Below are 20,193 nucleotides of genomic sequence, written 5' to 3'. Positions count from 1 at the left end.
TGTCGCGTGTGTTAACAGTCATGAACATGTATGTTAAGTATATAGAAGCTCCATGGGACTTCCCTGGCGGTCCAGTGGTTAGGACTCCGCGCTTCCACTGCAGAGGGCATGCGTTCAATCCCTGGTCGGGGAACTAAGATCCCGCGTGCCATGCTGTGTGGCCAAAAAAAAAAAAAAAAAAAAAGCTCCATATTAAAATAGAGGGAAGTAAACCTTGCAGCCAAAAAGAAATGCCATAGAATTCCCCACCCCCCAGTCACCTGGGGGGAATTTGATAATTGCCAAAGCTGTATTCTCCAATGTGGTTGTTGGCAGCAGCAGTACATTATAACTTCTCAGACCCCTCCCTCCCCAGATCTATTGAATTCAAACTTCTGAGTTAAAAGCAAAGTGGTTGAAATGTTCAGAAATATATATATATTTGTTCTTCCAAAATCTAGACCAATCTAAATTTTACCTTGCTTAAGAATGACTGTTCAGGATTGTACACATAATGACTTATTTAAGGTTAATTTAAGTCTTATTCAAAGATAATTTTGAGTACACACAATTTTCTTCTTGCACGTTAACTTGAGAACATCCCCACCTATACTTGCATGGAGGGGAAAAAACTCATGGCAATAGACAACTGTGGGGCTCAAACGTAACAATACAGTCGTAGAATATCAGCAAGGAAATAAAATAAAATAAAATAAAAATGAGATTGAACCACAGATTTCTCTGCTGGCCCGCTACCATGAACCCTCAGATCTATATGAAAAGGTCAGTGAAAGTAAAGAAAATGTCCCAAGGGCACAAGTTTCCCGATGCTGGGAGCGAGCCTGCCCTCCCATCCCTTCCCTAAAACAATTCTGGCGTTTCCTTCCCGTATGTCCTACTTCTCCAGGCCGGCTCCTCCGCCCCTCTCCGCACACGTCAGGAAATGACCCTCGGCTCCAAGTTAATAATTCTGAGGCCACGCTCTCCTGACAAATGGCCGGGGCTCCCGGAGAGAAGCGCCTCCGCCCCACTCGGCCCCCTTCCCACGAATCCCTGGAATCCGAGGGGACCCATGTGATCCCCGGCTGCGATCCCCGGGGCGTGCAGCTCGCGGGGGCCTCGAGCGGGGTTGGGCCGACTTCAAAGGCCGGCGGCGGGGCAGGCATTTCCGCGGCATCTGCAGCGGCGGCCCGTCCCTCCCGTCGCGCGGCTGGAATCCGCCCCCGCGGGGAGCGCCGCTTCTCCCGGCCGGGCCGCCAGGAGGCGGGCGCAGGGAGGAGGGGCCGCGCTCGTGATTTAGGGCCGGGCGATTCCGCTGACGGCCGCGAAGGTGCCTATTACCTCTCGGCGGAGCCCGGATTTCAGAAATTCCTGCTCTTCCCCGGGAAGTTCCGACGTCGCTCCCCCGAGGGAAGACAGAACTCCCACCTTGGAGAGAAACCCGGGATCCAGGGAGGGGCTTTCCGGAGAAACCGAGTCCAGGGCGGCCTGAGAACCCCGTCGTCTCCGGAGAGCTGGCCTCCGCAAAGGCCCGCAGCCTCCCTTCTCTCCCAGACCGGGATCCTCAGCGTTCAACTTAGAGAGAAACTTGGCGTGGGGGAAATTTGGAATCTGGAAGATCTGGGCTCCGTTTCAGGCTCTGTGCCTTCATTCAACAAAAATGTGATGACTGCTTCCTGTTCTAGTTACTGGTGCAGAGTAGTGCATTAAACAGGCAAAAAGCTGGCCTCACGGAAGTCACATTCAAGTGCAGAGAGCAAATAATAAGGAAAATAAGTAATTTATGTAGTAAATAAGTACTATTAGAAGTATATTAGAAAGTGATAAATGGTACAGAAAAGATAAAATCAGAAAAGATAGAAAGTGGAGAATGTGGGGGTGGGAGGGGTCAGGGAAAGCCCACCTGAGAAGGTGACATCTGAGTAAGAACTTGAATGAGACAAGGTATTTTTGTGGCTATCTTGAGGAAGAGCTTCCAGGCAGCAGGAACAACATGTGCAAAGGCCCTGAGGCAGGAGCGTGTCTAACAGTTCCAGGGGCAACAAGGTGGCCAGCGGGGCTGGGGCAGAGCAAGAGGTGAGCTCCAGCTGGTGACATGGTTGCACAGTCTACTGCAATATCTTGCACTTTTACTTGGCAAGAGATGGGAAGCCGTTAAATATTTATTCCATCCCCTCACTTCATGAGTCTTAAATACAAAAGAAAACCCATTAGCTTTCTCTTTCTCTGACTGCTGGATGAGTATTCCATAAGCCATCATAGTATGATGAGGAGAATACAGTAAATTGGCCAAACCATGATATGAGAGAGCAGGGGGAGATGGGAGATAAAGCTGGGGGGTTACTAGGCATCATGCCCAAAAGCTTGGATTTCATCCTGTAGATAACTGGGTACCACAAAAAGATATTAATTTGAGGAATGACACAGTCATGTTTGCATGGTAGCCAGAGCTCCTTCGAACAGTGTGGAGAAGGGATCTAAGGCAGACTCCAGTTAAGATACTGTAAAGATCCAGGTGAGAGAGGAGGGGCCTGAGTTATGCAGGTGGTTGTGAGAGAGGTGGGGCTGGAGTCCACACCTGTTTGGAAAGTAGAATGGGCACATGGGGGTGGCCAGCTGGATGTAGCAGATGATGAAAAGGAAAGTGTTACCATCTCCATATCCTCCTTCAAGAATCTGAGGCCTGAGATTTCTGGGCAGCCCCTAGTGATGGGCTCTCTGAAATGTAGAGTCCAACTATGGATGTGGGAGGAGGCTCAGGAAGGACAGAGAATTGGTGGCATTACGGTCACTTCTTCCCAGGGGCTGGGAGACCTGGGGCACGTGGGGCTTGCAGTGAATGCTTTTTTGTTGTCATTGTTGTTTGCTCTGCAGCATTTTAATAGTCTGTCTATCTAGGAGAGGGACGCCTCCATGGTGGGGCTCTGGGTGGGAAAGACTCCTGGCAGCTAGGACAGACAGGAGTCTAGGTACTTGACTCCTTGACTTGAATATGGAGCAGGTGTCCCAGAGAAACAGGCTCCTCGGGAGAAATTGCCTCTACTGGGGCTTCCCTGGTGGCGCAGTGGTTGGGAGTCTGCCTGCCGATGCAGGGGGCACGGGTTCATGCCCCGGTCCAGGAGGATCCCACATGCCATGAAGCGGCCGGGCCCGTGAGCCATGGCCGCTGAGCCTGCACGTCCGGAGCCTGTGCTCCGCAACGGGAGAGGCCACAACAGTGAGAGGCCCGCGTACCGCAAAAAAAAAAAAAAAAAAAAAGAAATTGCCTGTACTGGGCCAGTAGCCTCCGGTGTCCTGTGGAGGCATCCTCAGGAGGCTACTGGCTGGGCTGTGGTTCCAGCCACCCAGTTTCCTATAATTCTAATGAGTTTCCCAAACTTAATCCCATTAAATTTTCTACTGATCCTGTGAGCTATCTCAGAGCTGCCCAGCAACTTCCTCTTCCTCTTAAGTGAACCAAGTTGGGTTTTGTTGTTTATTACCAAACTCCTGACAATCTAGAGCAGAGAGTAAGTAACTGCCCTGTTGCTCCTCTCTTACTCCTAAATCAATCCCTGTACCTACCACTTACCAGCTTTGAGACCTGGGGCAGGTAACTTAACCTCTCTGAGCCTCAGTTTCCTCAGCTATAAGATAGATTGGAAGGCCCTTGGTGCAATGCCTGGCACATAGTTGGCACTTTATAATATTTAGTTATTGTGTTATTTTTATCCTGTTTCTGGCAGACTTACTCAGCATCCCAGGGGTACTTTTTTCCAAGCTTATGTAATATCCCTTTCCCCTGCCCCTACTCCCAGCCCACAAAGTAACCTCGCTCAGTCAAGCATCTCCTGACTGCTTGTTCCTTCTTGGTCTAAAGCTAGACTATTTCTTGGACCTTCACCTACACTCACCTCTGCTGTGCCTATAACAGAGAACAGAGTGGATGTTTGGGCTCTGGAATAAGACCATCATTTATTAGCTGTATAGCCTTGGGTAAAATGCTTAATTAACCTCTCTGAGCCTCAGTTTCCTTATCTGTAAAATGGGGATATGCAATAATACTGCTTCATCAGATTAGTTGCAAGGATTAAACAAAACAGCATGCTATGCTCTCATAAGAGGTCCTGGCTCCTCTGAGGTGCTCTAACTTTCTCATCCTCCTGCGGCTCTGCTCCCTTCCCCAGGCAGCCTGGCACTGCAGCTGTAAATCATCCAGAAGCCAAGAGCACCCTCCTCCCTCCCACCCCAGTACCAAACTTCTCATCACGTCCACCCACTAATGACCTGGTGATTGGCTTCTCATTAAAGCAATGACAAAGAGGCCTCTGTACTTTTAGCTGGGGTCTAATCAGCCATATATCTGCCCCAGGGTCAGTCAGGGGTGAAGGAGGAATTCTGGTTCCTGGGGCCTTGCTTGGCATTGATGGAGGGCTCTGTCTTCCTGTCTTCTGGGAGAGGCAACCACTGCCCTGAACTGGAATTCTCGGGACAGGGTCCTGTTATTGTGGGGAGGAGAAACAGGGCTCCTACTCAGTGCCCAGGAGACTGAGAGCCATGTGTGGTCTGCCTTCCTGAGATGCAATTTTCTCATCTGTCAAGTGGGAATAATAAATGGTAATACCTACCTGGTGGGGTTGGTGTGAAAATAGACATAAATAAATCAAATGTAAATTTCTAAAACTTTGTAGGTGTCAACAAATGGTAGCCATTATCATTGTTGTTGTGATTGCTTTCATTATTATTGGATTTTTATTTTTATTTTTATTGGAACCCAAGTGCCAGTTTTTCCACCTCCGTTTGGTGGATAGTTTATTCTGTCTCCAATGATTCGTAATGCCACATCTCTATAATGCCACCTCCAGCCATCTCTGTTTAATGCCTGTCTGATCTGGCGATCCCTTGGCCTCATTGCTCATTTTCATAATTTTCTTGAGTATTCTTGGCTCTTTACACTTCCATGGGAATTTTAGAACCCCTTTGTTTAATTTAATCATCCATATGATTATTCTTCTGTGATTCTTTCATAGCTCTTCTATGTATATTTCTTTCTCAAGGTGGCTTCCCTCATGGTGGCAAAATGGCTGCAGGAGTTCTAGGAATCACATACATACTCCATCACGCACAATAGGGGAAGAGACTTACCCAGGTAGGCCGCTTCTCAAATCCTGACTCATAGAAACTGTGAAGTAATAAATGCTCATTGTTGTTTTTGTCTTTTTTTTTTAGATGTTGGGGGTAGGAGTTTATTAATTAATTTATTTACTTTTGCTGTGTTGGGTCTTCGTTTCTGTGCGAGGGCTTTCTCTAGTTGTGGCAAAAGGGGGCCACTCTTCATCGCGGTGCACGGGCCTCTCACTATCGCGGCCTCTCTTGTTGCGGAGCACAGGCTCCAGACGCGCAGGCTCAGTAGTTGTGGCTCATGGGCCTAGCTGCTCCGTGGCATGTGGGATCTTCCCAGACCAGGGCTCGAACCCGTGTCCCCTGCATTAGCAGGCAGATTCGCAACCACTGCTTCACCAGGGAAGCCCCGCCTCATTGTTGTTTTAAGCCAATATGTTTTGAGGTAATTTGTTACATAGCAATAGATAATGAATACAGCAGTTATACCATTTCCCAGCCTTTCCTGCAGTTGACTGAGTTCTCCTCTTAATATGAGCAGAAGTGATGTGTGTCACTCCCAGGCCTGTCCGTGATAACTTCCCATAAGCAGCCTCCACACTCCTTCCCCTTCCTCCTGGATCAAAGACCTAGGGCAGCCATGGGAGCCACAAGCTAAAGATGATAGAGCCAAAAGGTAGAAGGAGCCAGGCCCTTCATTGCCTGGAGGAGAGCTGACCAGGAAAACTGCCTGACTGGGAACACCCACAGTGAATGATTACACACGTGAGAAATAAACTTTCACGTTAAAGCCTTTGAGACTTGGGGATTTATCTCCTACAGCATTTAATATCATGTTTTTTTTTTAAGTTGTTTTTTTTTTTTTTTTGATGTGGACCATTTTTAAAGTCTTTATTGAATTTGTTACAATATTGCTTCTGTTTTATGTTTTGGTTTTTTGGCTATGAGGCATGTGGGATCTTAGCTCCCTGACCAGGGATCAAACCCGCACCCCCTGCATTGGAAGGCCAAGTCTTAACCACTGGACCACCAGGGAAGTCCCTAATATCATCTTTAAAAAATTTTTTTTTTGTTTTTGGCTGCGTAGGGTCTTTGTTGCTGTGTGTGGGCTTTCTCTAGTTGTGGTGAGCAGGGGCTACTCTTCATTGCGGTGCGCGGGCTTCTCATTGCGGTGGCTTCTCTTGTTGCAGAGCACAGGCTCAGGCGTGTGGGCTTCAGTAGTTGTGGCTCACGGTCTCTAGAGCACAGACTCAGTAGTTGTGGCTCATGGGCTTACATGTTCTATGGCATGTGGGATCTTCCCGGACTAGGGATTGAACCCATGTCCCCTGTGTTGGCAGGTGGATTCTTAACCACTGCACCACCAGGGAAGTCCCCCTAATATCATCTTAATTAATACACTTTTTATATAGCATTTTACAGATCTTTTAAAAATACAATCAATGTTCATTTAAATGTGCTCATATATTTACTAATTTCTTTGCTCTTCATTACTTCCTGCATCTCAGACATTCCATGTGGAATCTTTTTTTTTCCCTGTCTGAATTATGTCCTTCAGAATTTCCTCCAGTGAAAGCCCACTGGTGATGACTTGCCTTTATTTCTCCTATACAAGTCTTGTCGGTTCTGCTTTTTAAAGTCACTTTTTTTTTTTTTTTTTTTTTTCCGGAACGCTGGCCTCTCCCGTTGCGGAGCACAGGCTCTGGACGTGCAGGCCCAGCGGCCACGGCTCACAGGCCTAGCCGCTCCGCGGCACGTGGGATCCTCCCGGACCGGGGCACAAACCTGTGTCCCCTGCATCGGCAGGCGGACTCTCAGCCACTGCGCCACCAGGAAAGCCCTAAAGTCACTTTGAAACTATGATGTTGTCTTCTTACAGATGTCAGCTTCAGAGTAGCTGTTGCTCCTTTGACAGTAATTTTTTTTCCAGATTGGTTTTGAAATCTTTTCATTGTTTTTGGTTCCTGATATTTCACTATGACACATTTAAGTGTGTGGGTTTAAAAATATATATATCTCCTAGGATTTGTTGGGCTTCTTGAATTTGTGGTTTGATACTTCTTCTCAGATTGGTAAATTTCCTCACACTTTGTCTTTTCAAATATTGCTTCTGTTGCATGTTCTTTTTTCTTTTCTTACGGTTCTTCAATCACATAGGATAGACTTTCTCACCGTCTCCTTCACATCTGTTCTCACTTTTTCTTTAGTCTACAGATACTTTTTAAAGGATTTCCATAAGCTTCAGTTTAATTTGATCCTCCTAACTCCTTGTGACGTAGGTAGGGCAGAGTGCGTCTTTTGCCAAAAGAATTATTTTGTCAGCAAGGCAGAGGTGTTTGCCCAAGGTCACACAGCTGGTGGCAGGGCAGGAAGACAGTGAGGCAAGTGGTAGCAAAGAGGCGGGATAATCTAGTCAAAAAAGTTTAAGCTCCGGGGACAGATAGCCAGGGATGTGAGTCCTGGACCCACTGCTCAGTAGCCTAGTAACCTTGGACAAGTCACTGGATTGCTTGGATTTCTCCATCTGCAAAATGGGAACCATAGGGACTAACTGGCAGGGCTGTTTGGGGAAGTTCATTAGATAATATATGCGAGATTCCTGGCACCGAATAGGCACTCAATAAATATTTGATCAATGAATTAATAAAGTGTTTAGCCAGCTTGGCGCGCAGTCTCTCAATCAATGTTAGCTATAGCTATTATGCTTAAATTTTATTTGTATGTAAATATATTCGTTTAGTACCGTTGTCATTTCAACAAGGCCCACAGAATTCGGGATCCTCTCTGGTCTCCTGTCCTCCCACCCCTCCCACCCCTGTCACCCCCGCCCCTCCAGGCTCCCCTAGACTTGCCCAGCCACAGGACGCAGCCCGCCCCGCCATAAATCAGGCCCTGCAGACCCTAAGTCTGTAATTAACAAGCCGAAGTAGGCGGGTCTGGGTGACCCCGCCCACCCCGTCCCAGGGGCTTCCTGCTCCCGCAGTCCTCCCCAGAAGGGAGAGGGAGGGCACAGGAAGGTGGGGGGGGGGTCTCACACCCCTCTAATTTATCGCCCTCTGTGTGAAGGAGATTTACGAGCTACGACCGATAGGGAGCAGGTACTGTGAGGAAGGGATGGAGGGAGCGGTGGGAGCGGTGGGAGCGGTGGGAGCGGTGGGGGGGGGCCCGGGGCCCCGGGACCCCGGGACCCCGGGGACCCGACCCCGGGGGGGACCCCGGACCCCCCACCCCCGGGGGGACCCACCCCCGCGGGACCCACCCCTAGGGGCTAGGCGAGGAGGCAGGTGGTCACCCGCCTAAATCCTGCAGGGTGGCCGTGCGCGTCCTGCCACAATTCATGGTCCCCAGGTCCTGGCGCCTTCCTCACCAGGGTCTCCCAGGGCTAGGCTCTGAGCTGGGGGTTCCACGTGCTTACTGATTCTTGACGACATCCTGCAGGTTCTGGTATCTGTCGCCCTGTTTTTCAGATGAGAAAACGAAATCTCAGAGACTTCCTTTGCCCTGACTCCAAAGCTTCAGTTCTGTCTATAGTTCCATCCTCAATTACTTCTTGGGGGTCGATATGAAAATTTTCCTCCAATTTAGCTGTATCATTCCCCCATAAAGGAAAGAGCCACCTTCTTGGGGTGGGTCAGGGAAGGGGAGAGAGGGAGAAGACATTCTCCAGGCACTGCAGAGGCCTAGCTTAGCTTCAGGACAGCCCTTTGCCGTGACCATTTTTATGCCCAGTTCACATAAATGGAAAGAGTTTGCAGCTTTGCCAAATTTATTGACACAGGATCCTGTTCTCACAGAGCATCTCCCAGGGCAAGCTTTCCAACACACACACCTGTTGAAAAATTGTTAATTGGTTGATTGTTAACTGAAACCAAGTAGGAATAGGGCTACACTCAATAGGAAGGATCTTCAGATAACCTCCTTTACCTCTCTGAGACTCCATTTATTCCTCTGTAGATGGGGTAATAATAACCACTACCTCAGAGGTGATTTGTGAGGATTAAATGAGACACGCTTGGAACATCACACCACACACAGTAGGTCCTCAGTAATGGCGGTCGTGTACTCTGCTTTGCCGGTACTTCCTGGAGGGAGGAGGCAAGTAAAAGACATTAGCTCTGAGACAACTAAATTCTTGCTCTTCAAAGGTGTTCCTTTGGGCTAGTTCAAAGAGTTTATCATCCTTCAAATATGGCTGGCTCAAAGAAAAAACGTTTTACTCTTGGAATCAGCGAGAAAATTGGGAGATCTAGGACCGGGTGTGAAAAAGTTGGGCGGTGTCTTGGCGCCCTCTGCTGGTCAAGTAGTGGAACTCCAAGGAGACGCTCCAGCTAGGCCTCTAGGCCTGCGGCCCAAGGCTCTGCCTTTTGGGGCAACACAAATCTGTGACGTGAGAGGAAATTGCTCTTTTCTGCCCCTGTAAGCTTCTTCTTGCACTCCTCTCAGGGGCTCTCCCAACTTTTTCCACTTGCAACCCACAGTTTTTCCACAGGCCCTGTCTCAGCAGATAGCCCACCCTCACCGCTTGTGTCATAAAGGAAAAACAGAGGCCATCAGGTGGGAACACTCAACTTCCTGCCAAAGGCCTACAAAAATATGTCTGCACCCACCAGCGCCTCCTTTCCTCCTGCCATCTGAAGCTAATTCCCCTCCTGGGGAATAGATAAAATAGATAACTGATGAGCACCTACTGTATAGCTCAGGGAACTTTATTCAGTGCTCTGTGGTGACCTAAATGGGAAGGAAATCCAAAGAGGGGCTATATGTATACGTATAGCTGACTCACTTTGCTCTACAATGGAAACTAACACAGCATTGTAAAGCAACTATACCCCAATACAAATTCATTAAAAATTTAAAAATAAAATAATTCCCTGCTGGGTTGGGAAACCCCTCCCCTCCCATCTGTTACAAAACCTACACTTTGTCCCTCACTCTCCAGTATTTTTTAAAATTTTTTTGAAATAGACTGTCTTTTAAAAATAATTCTAGATTTACAGAAAAATTGAGAGGATGGTACAGAGAATTCCCATATGCTCTGCACCCAGTTTTCTTTATTATTAACCTCTTACCTGGTACATTTGTTACAATTAATGAACCCGTATTGATACATTATTATTATTAACTAAAGTCCATAGTTTATTCATATTTCCTTAATTTCCTAATGTTCCTTATCTGTTCCAGGATCCCATCCTGGATACCACATCACATTTATTTGGTGGAATTTCAAATTATTTGGAATTCTTCTGCACTGGAGATTTGTCTTTTCTCTCCTATTCATTCATTCATTCATTTCATTGTGGGTCATCAATATTTATCTTGTGTAATTTAATATAACTTTGGTTTAATACTACTTTATTTTGTTGCTTAAATTTTTCTCTCTCAAATATTTTTAACTTCTTCCTTCTTTGGTGTCAGACACATAGTGATACTATCAAGGCTTGTTCCATGATATTTACCACAGCACTATTTCAAATAGCAAATATTGGAAATAACCTAAATGTCTATCAGTTGGGTTAGAATGATTAAATGAGTTTTGGGTATAACCATTTTATGAAACACTAGGTAGCTCCCCCCAACTCCCTATCACCTTCTTTCAGTGAAATAGATCTCTGTACACACCTGCATGGAAAAATAGTGATTAAGGCCACAGGCTCTGGAGACAGGCTGAGTTCAAATTTTGGTAGTATGGCCTTGGGCAAATTCCTTACCCTCTCTGAGCATCAGCTTTTTTAATCCATAAAATGGTGATTACAAAAAAAAAAAAAAGGGAATTACAAGAGAATCTATTTCACAGGATTGTTGTGAGAATTAAATAATACATGGAAAGTGCCGAGAACTATGCCTGGCACATGGTAAGCTTCAATAAATGTTAATTATTATTGGTATTATTATGGAAAGGTCTCCAAGACATTGTGTTGAGTAAAAGGGGCAAGTTGAAGAAAAATACTTAAAGCATATTACCATATGGTATACGTAGCATTACATAATACATAATAATAGGTAACACCATATGCATACAAAATGTGACACTGGATCAAGTCTATTCCATATGAGGGGGAAAATCTCCCTCTGGCCGGCATCTCCTGCCATGTATGCTCCTAGAGGGAATCGTTTCTGTTTATATCTCTTTATCCCAGCGACTGGGAGAACCGTGGGACAGTAATAGTAATAAAAATAGCTAACATTTATTACTCTTGGCTCTTGGCATGAGCCGGACCCTGTGCTAAGCTCATTTTATGGATTCTTTCATTTATTTCTCCCCAAAAGCCTATGCAGTAGTTGCTGCTATTACGTCCATTTTACAGATGGGGAAAGTGAGGCGTAGAGAGGTTTAGAGCTAGCTAGCAAGCAGTGGAGCCAGGATTCAAACCCAGGCAGTTAGACCCTCCATAATCCTTTACCTAGATCCCCCAATGTTTAGCATTTTGTCCCATTTGCATTATTATTCATTTGCTCTTTATATATGTATATATTTATGGTTTTTTCCTCCTGAACAATTCAAAAGTTAGACATCGTATCCTGCTCCTTTTACCCCTGAAGACTTCCATGTGTATTTCCTACGAACAAAGACATTCTCTTACATAACCTGAGTACGATTGTCAAAATAATCAATACTATTGTCCAATCCACAGTCCATATTCAGATTTGTCAAATCGCTTCATTAATGTCCTTTCGAGCTCTGTATTTTTTCCCCCGGTCCATACATGGCCTTTGGTTGTCATGTCTTTTTAGCTTCCTTTAACCGGGGGCAGCCTTTCCCTGTCAGAGGCCTCACTCTCAATCCCCATGTCACAGGGGTGAAGCTTAGCAGAGCTGGGATGGCACCTTTGTTTGTTCGGAAAGTGCTACAGAAATTTTCAAAGCAATGACTATCTCACTTATGCAAATAAAATTGGGTCCCAGGTCTACAAGAATCAGACTGATGGGTCTTCTCCTAAGAACAGAAAAACTCCCCCCTGTGCATGAAGTTGAGGCAAGCAGATATTATCAAAGGTATGCAAACTGCCTCAGAATTAGGGGTCTAGTGGTTGAGGGAAAGGCAAGGAGAAGTCTTGACGGGCTGCTGAAACCTGGCAAGCATTGGGGGCACCTGTGAGAGGCGGGGAGTCAAGCCTTTCCTCATCCTCTCCAAGGCTCCGTGGTCTCTGACTCTCTTGTCTGAAGCTGTTGCAGCATGAAGAGAGCAAAGAGCCTTCGAGAGAGGCGTGAACAGCATCCACAAAGGGATTGCTGCTCCAAACCACCACCTTCACCCACAGAAGAAGAGCTGGTGGGGGGTTCTGGTCGTTTTCCTGACCCCCATTCCCTCTTCTCCCGCCAAAATGATCTTAATTTTCTGGTAGAGGTTCACTGCTCTTTCATTCTCAGCACACTGGGTGGCCTCCCATCAGGAGGTCTCATCCTCTTGGCTGTAGTACATGGTTCAGGTGTGGGCAGTTGCCAGCCAAAGCCAATAAGATGCCCAGAGACGTTTGCTGGAGCTTCCGAGAATCTCAAGCCTCCATCGTCCTGTGTGGAAATTGCCTGAGTAGACTCACCTGCTGGATAGGCAAGAGCCTGGCTCCAGCCCTGGGGGATGGTTATTTCCATCTGGCAACCATGGGGGAGAGCAGGCCTGAGAGTGGAGCTAGCAGCGAGGAAGGAGAGCCAGGAAGTTTGATAAGAGAAAACCCAGGTTCCTGGTCACATTATTTGTTTTTTTGGTTTTTTGTTTTTTTTTTTTGCGGTACGCGGGCCTCTCACTGTTGTGGCCTTTCCCGTTGCGGAGCACAGGCTCCGGACGCGCAGGCTCAGCGGCCATGGCTCACGGGCCCAGCCGCTCCGCGGCACGTGGGATCTTCCCGGACCGGGGCACGAACCCGGGTCCCCTGCATCGGCAGGCGGATTCTCAACCACTGCGCCACCAGGGAAGCCCCTGGTCACATTATTTGAAGACTAGGTCAAGCCAGACTTAAAAATCTACCCACACTGTTCAGTTACCTGAGCCAAAATAGTCTCTTTATTATTTAAGTAATGCCTTTAGGTGGAATTGTTTGTAATGTAAAGAGTCCTAATGAATACAGGTGGTCAGATTCCGTTGATTCTATTTAATGGGTATTTCTTGATCATCGGGCTTTTCACGAGGGGCTGGGGAAATGCAAAGATAAACAAGGGTGGGGGGTCCTGTTCTTAAAGAGCCCCTTTTCAGTCTGGAGAAGAGGAAGAGGCAAGAGAAGCATGGCTTGAACTTGAACCCCGCCTCTGAAATGCAAATATTCCTCCGAGGCGTTCACACAGCTCCTATAATCAATTAATAGACTCACCCTAAGCAGCCCAGCTATGAAAGCCCATCTCTGGACATTGCCGGAGACGCTGCTGGAGAGAATTAACATCTGATAGTTTTGCTCTAAGGATTTGGGATTAAGTCAATGTGTCCATCAAGGAAATAGCAGCCGAGGAAAACCCAAATCCCACATCATTCATTCAGTGTGGTTAGCAAGGCTTTACTTTTGATTTTAAAGAACGAGGCGCCAATTTTGCACCTAAAAGTGGCCCAATTTGACCTTGCTAAACAGCAAAACGAAGAGCATCCTTCCACAACTGATAAAATAAAGGCAGTTAGGTTACAAGACAAACTGTCATTACAGATGGACCCAGCTTGGTCTTTTTACTTTTTAATTTTTTTGGCCGTGCCATGGGCCATGTGGGATCTTAGTTCCCCGACCGGGGATCGAACGCGCGTCCCCTGCATTGGAAGCGTGGGGTCTTAACCACTGGACCACCAGGGAAGCCCTCAGGCTTGATGTTTTTTAAAAAATCAAAGTTTTCAAGAAGAATTCCAGCCTGCAAGCCCAGATGTTTCTGTATCCTAGAAACATCCTAAAGAATGAAGAGATACGACACAAAACGAATGCTATCAAACGCTCCCTTCGGCAGCACATATGCTAAAACTGGAAAAATACAGAGGAGATGAACAAGGCCCCTGTGCAAGGATGAGACCCAAATTCCTGAAGCCTCTCATATTTTTCAGGTACACTCATCACACACGCAAAACAGTGACTATGTGAGGAGATGTATGTTAATTAACTTGACTGTAGTCATTTCACATTGTATATCAAATCACCATGTTGGACCCCTTAAATATATACAATTTTTATTTATTGAATAAAATTTATAAAGAAAGAAAGGAGTCATCACCATAAAACCAAACAACCAAACAAAATGCTATCAAGATAACCTTCCTCTCACTGGAAGACACAAAATAGTGTAACGTAGTTGCTGGAATCGCTAAGCATTACAAAGTTTTTGCTCCTGTTTCTGGTGAATTCACAGCAGTGAAAAATGAATATTTTGCTTTTTAAAAAAAGTTTTCTTTCCCTAAGGCAGCCTGTTATCTGGGATCAAATAAGAACCTGAGGGGCTTCCCGGGTGGCACAGTGGTTGAGAGTCCGCCTGCCGATGCAGGAGACGCGGGTTCGAGCCCCGGTCCGGGAAGATCCCACGTGCCGCGGAGCGGCTGGGCCTGTGAGCCATGGCCGCTGAGCCTGCGCGTCCGGAGCCTGCGCTCCGCAGCGGGAGAGGCCGCGACAGTGAGAGGCCCGCATACCGCAAAAAAAAAAAAAAAAAAAAAAAAGAATAGGAAAATAGGCCAGACCCAGGGAGGTGCCTTGTAGTCAAGCACCCCAGAGAAACAGAACCAATAGGAGATTGTGATATTGTGATTTAGAATAAGAAGTATATAGTCGGTGTTCATCCCCATTCCTGGCACAAAGCCCCTAAAACCCTTGGAATTTCCTAAGTGATGAGAGTTATAAATATGTCTACTGTTGTATTAATGAGGTGACTATTAGACTGTATCTTAGGGTGGGGGCTGGTTGCCAGGAGAACCAACCATGTGATTAGAGTATTGGAACTTTCAGTCCCCAGTTCCTCTGGGGAGGGGAGAGGGGCTGGAAGTTGAATGCATTGCCAATAGCCAGTGACTTAATCAATCATAACTCTGTAATGAAGCCTCCATCAAACCGCAAATGGTTGGGTTCAGAGAGCTTCCAGGATGGTGAACACATGGAGAATTGGAGAGAGTGGCACACCGTGCCCTTTGCCCATACCCTTCCCTTCGCATCTCTTCTTCCTGGCTGTTCCTGAGTTCTAGGAAATAAGCCAGTACTGTAGTAAGTAAAATGTTTCAGAGTTCTGTGAACAGCTCTAGCAAATTAATTGAACCTTAGGAAGGTCATTGGAACCTCCCGTCTATAGCCAGTCAGTCAGAAGCACAGGTGACAACCTTGACTTTTGATTAGCATCTGAAGGGGCAGGGCAGGGGGGTGGGGTGGGGGTGCAGCCTTATAGGACTGAGCCCTGAACCTGTGGGAGCTGATGCTACCTCCAAGTAAATAATATCAGAATTCAGCTAGTGTCAGAGAATTTTTTGGTGTGTGGAAAAAGGCCACATGTCAAAACTGGGTGCAGGGGCTTCCCTGGTGGCACAGTGGTTGGGAGTCCGCCTGCTGATGCAGGGGACACGAGTTCGTGTCCTGGTCTGGGAAGATCCCACGTGCGGCGGAGTGGCTGGGCCCGTGAGCCATGGCCACTGAGCCTGCGCGTCCGGAGCCTGTGCTCCGCAATGGGAGGGGCCACAGCAGTGAGAGGCCTGCGTATCACAAAAAAAAAAAAAAAAAAAAAAAAAACAAACTGGGTGCAGAATTGGAGTTTCTGGTGCAGAAAACTGTGCTGGGTATGGAGGAAGCTGGGTCAGGTTGACTGGAGACAAAAGGACCAGCAAAGAGACTACTGCACCAGTCCAGGCAAAAGATAATTGATAATGGAGGCCTGAATTAGAGGTGCAATAGTAGGGTGGATGGGGAAGATGGAGTAGATTTTTTTTTTTTTTTTTTTTTTTTTGTGGTACGCGGGCCTCTCACTGTTGTGGCCTCTCCCGTTGCGGAGCACAGGCTCCGGACGCGCAGGCTCAGCGGCCGTGGCTCACGGGCCCAGCGGCTCCGCGGCACGTGGGATCCCCCCGGACCGGGGCACGAACCCGCGTCCCCCGCATTGGCAGGCGGACTCCCAACCACTGCGCTGCCAGGGAAGCCCCGGAGTAGATTTTTAAATAGACAAGCCCTTGGTGCTTGATTGGATGTAAGGAGTGAAAAAAGGGGAAAGTCTAGAATGACTCCAAGGTTTCTGGCTCAAGCAACTTAAGTTGTAAAGGAATTGCCTGAAATAGGCAACTTTGGAGGAGGAACGAGTCTTGAGAAGAAAATGAGGAGCTCAGTTTTGGAAACGTTGACGTTGGGGGTGATTGTGGGACATCCAAGTGGAGATATTCACAACAGGCAGAGGGTTAAAGAAGCACAAAGCCCGAGGGAGAGGTGAGTGTGGAGATATAGACTGGCGAGTCCTCAGCCCATGCTGGTGGCTGTTAACACCAGGTGAGTGGATGAAATTGCCCAGGGGAAACGTGTCGAGTGAGAACCCCGGTGAGTCATTAAGAACGTTAAAGTAGTGGGTGGTAAAGAGGACCCTCAAAGGAAGCTGAAGATGGAGGTCAGAGAGGTGGAAAGGAAACCACAAGAGAAGGTTCATGGAAACCAGTGAGTAGCACATTTCAAGAAGGTAGCCACGGTCGTGAGCTAGAGGCTCTGGGGAAGTCAAGTAAGATGATTAACCTAACCGTCGGGTACTGGCTGGATTCTGAGGTTGTTTCAAGATACAAGGAAGGGACTTAATTTACCTTAGGACAGCGGTTCTCAAACCTAAGCGTGCATCAGAATTACCCAGAGGGCTTGTTTAGAACATGCCTGGCTTCCAGAATTTCTGATTCAGTAGGTCTGGGGCAGGGCCTGAAAATGTGCATTTCTAACAAGTTCCCAGGTGGTCCTGATGCTGCTGTCTCAGGACCACACTGTGAGAACTACCGCTTTCAGCGTTACCGTCCTCAGGGAAATGAGGTAGCAGGGACTCCTTCGTGGCAGCCACACAGGGACCCAGGGACACAGGGAGAACCAGGACACTGGCTCATTGGAATTCCAGTCATGGAGAAGGTTCTGTTCTAACAGAGGGTTCAGAAGACAGGCCTCCTCTGCACAGAGTGAGGCCAGTTTCCCTCCCGGCAGCCATACCTGGGAGGGCATCACCCTTATGGAGGGCCATTTGGCAACAGCTATCAACATAGCACTTGTATATTCCCTTTGACCCAGCAATCCTACTTTTGTGTAAAATAAGAATATACATGTTTATATATAAATATATGTACATACTTGCATTTGCATAAAGAAATTCTTTTTTTTTTTTTTTTTGCATGAAAAAATTCTTGAAGGATAAATGAGAAATAATAGTGGTTTCAGAGACCGGGGTGGGTTAGGACCGGAAGGATGGAGAACAGAGGTGGGAGGTGAACATTTTACTGAATACTCTTTTATGCTTTTTTTAAAAAGCATTTGGACCATGTGACTCTATTATCTGTTTAAAATAGACTTTATTTTTTAGAGCAGTTTTAGATGCACAGCAGCACTGAGCAGAAGATACAGAGATTTCCCATATGCCCCCTGACCCAACACATGCACAGGCTCCCCGTTCTCCACATCGCCCATCACAGTGGTGCATTTGTTACAGTCGATGAACCGACACTGACACATCATTACCACCCAAAGTCCACAGTTTACATTAGGGTTCATCCTTGGCTTTGTATATCCTATGGGTTTGGTTAAAAGTATAATGACATGTATCCACCATTATAGTATCATACAGAGTAGCTTCACTGCCCTAAAACCCTCTGTGCTCTGCCTATTCCTCCCTCCTTCCCCCTACCCCCTTCCCCTGGCAACTAAGTGTTAATCTTTTTAAAACTTAAAAGTGTTTATTATTTAAAGAAATAGACTGATACCTTCAGTTCCGCTGCCTGGGTTTGGATCTCCTCCTTACCGTGGCTGTGTAACCTATGGCAAATGGATTAACTTGCTTAAGCCTCTGTTTTCTTATGTGTAGAGTGGAGGTGCTAACAGTATCTATGTTGTAAGACTGCTGAAAGATAATCTAAAATTTGAGAAGCGTTCAGCCGGGCACCTGGCACTTAGTAAACACAGATCCAGGTACTATAGTTATCATGGTTATCATTTGTCATCTTGTCATCTCTGTGGAGGTCGCCTTTCATTGTCCCAGCGTGCATCTCACATTCATCCCTCCAGAGAAACTCTGATTGGGTGACGTTGTCATTATCTAATATGGAGCATCTCTGTTAGACTCTCACAGACCCATATCATGCATGGATGGTTGGTCATTTTGATGTCCAGCCTATCCATAGCCACTTTGGGCTTGGGCCCCACCCCCAGACTAAACCACTGGCACCAGAAGCATAGTCCAGTGATATGACACAAGACAGAACAAGAACTGCCCCCCACCAATGTAACCACTTTCCTCAGAGGAGGGCTGTGGGGGTAGCAGGACTCAGGACTCTTTGGCTTGTGCAGTACAGTGGGTTAGGAAAGGAAAAGAATCCAGAAAGAGCCTGGAAGAAAATGAGGGGGGACTTCCCTGGCGGTCCAGTGGCTAACACTCTGTGCTCCCAGTGCAGGGGGCCCGGGGTTCGATCCCTGGTCAGGGAACTAGGTCCCACATGCCACAACTAAAGATCCTGCGTGCCACAACTAAAGATCCTGCGTGCCGCAACTAAGACCCGCCACAGCCAAATAAAAAAATTTTTTTTTAAATGAGGGAACAATGGATTAAAAACTCTATTATTATTGGTTTAGGGTTGTTGGAGGATTGATGGAATCAATCCACATACAGTATTTCTCGAAGTGCTGGGTGAATTGTAAGCACTCAATATGTGGTAGCCTTGAGGATGGCGATGACGATGGCGGTGATGACGATTATGACTGTTATCAGGTCTATTTGAGGCTGAAGAACAGGTACAGGTAGAATGATGGGGAGAGGGAGATAAAGGGCAGATTGTACTCCAGAGAAGGGCCATTAGGGTTTAAGGTTTCAAAGCAGGAGTAGCTCCTGGGGATGCAACAGCCCAAGCCGAGGTCCTAAAAGTGGCAGTGTGACATGCGTACACCTGGCAGCTCCTTCCTCCCTGCACCTACAGATCGACTGAGTGTCCAAGATCTGTATTCTCCTAGGGTCTCACCCAGTGCCCACTCCTCCTGCCTTGGATCCATGGGGAGTGCTCTGCCACTACCTGATGCCTTTTCAGAGGTACCCAATTCTCTCCTCTCCTAGGACTTCAGAAAGGGGCCAGTGTTTGAGGTCCTCCTGCCTCAGAGAATGAGTGCTCCTGCAGAGCCACTGGATGGCACGTACGGGCAACTGGTGCGAGCTTGGGCTGCGGGGGAGGTTCCAGAACAGGAGACTATTTATAGCCTGGCACAGATGCCCAATTCCCAGCTAAGGGAGGGGACGTGGTAGATGGGAAGCAATCGTGCTTCTATCGTTTTTTATTATTATCATTATTATTATTGTTTCCTGTACGCGGGCCTCTCACCGCTGCGGCCTCTGCCATTGCGGAGCACAGGCTCCGGAGGCGCAGGCCCAGCGGCCATGGCTCACGGGCCCAGCCGCTCCGCGGCACGTGGGATCCTCCCGGACCGGGGCACGAACCCGCGTCCCCCGCATCGGCAGGCGGACTCTCAACCACTGCGCCACCAGGGAAGCCCCGTTTATTATTTTATTAACCACTTAGGATACTGTATGCAGTGAGCATCACCTGGGTTCATCTCTAGTTTTCCTGTTTGCGATTCCTTCCTGCTTTTTACCTCAAGGACAACATTCTTCCCCAGGGGCCGAGGAGGGGCCAGGGAGAAAATGAAATGGACCAAGTGACAATGAATGAGGGCAAAGAAGGGATAAATATTCATCCTGCTTCATCAGCAGTGGGAGTGGGTCCAAAAAAACACTTAGCCTCACAAATTGCTCGCTTATCCTCCCCATAGTGAGTTTGCTCCAAATGGTTTGGAAAACTATTGCCGCTAATCAAAGGCGTCAGGCCCTTTGCTGGAAGGGGGCCAGCGCGGGCCCAGCAGGAGTCTGAATTGTGCCTGGATTCATTATCTAGTCCAACATTTTAGTGGTAGGTTTTTGTTTGATTTCAAAGTGAGATGGTTAGGTCATTATTTGTTAAATTATAGCTTT

General features: G+C 47.3%; 1 non-coding gene across 1 annotated transcript; it reads left to right on the top strand.

Moving 5' to 3' along the window:
- The first annotated feature begins 13,981 nt into the window (after positions 1 to 13,981).
- On the top strand, positions 13,982 to 14,086 carry LOC131747200 (U6 spliceosomal RNA). Its single transcript, XR_009332826.1, has one exon. It is a non-coding gene; the product is annotated as a U6 spliceosomal RNA (small nuclear RNA).
- The last annotated feature ends 6,107 nt before the right edge of the window (positions 14,087 to 20,193 follow it).

The sequence above is a fragment of the Kogia breviceps genome, chromosome 19 (assembly GCF_026419965.1).
Source record: "Kogia breviceps isolate mKogBre1 chromosome 19, mKogBre1 haplotype 1, whole genome shotgun sequence".
NCBI lineage: Eukaryota > Metazoa > Chordata > Mammalia > Artiodactyla > Physeteridae > Kogia > Kogia breviceps.
The sequence above is the reverse complement of the archived record's forward strand: the minus strand, read 5'-3'. Positions and strand labels throughout refer to the sequence as shown.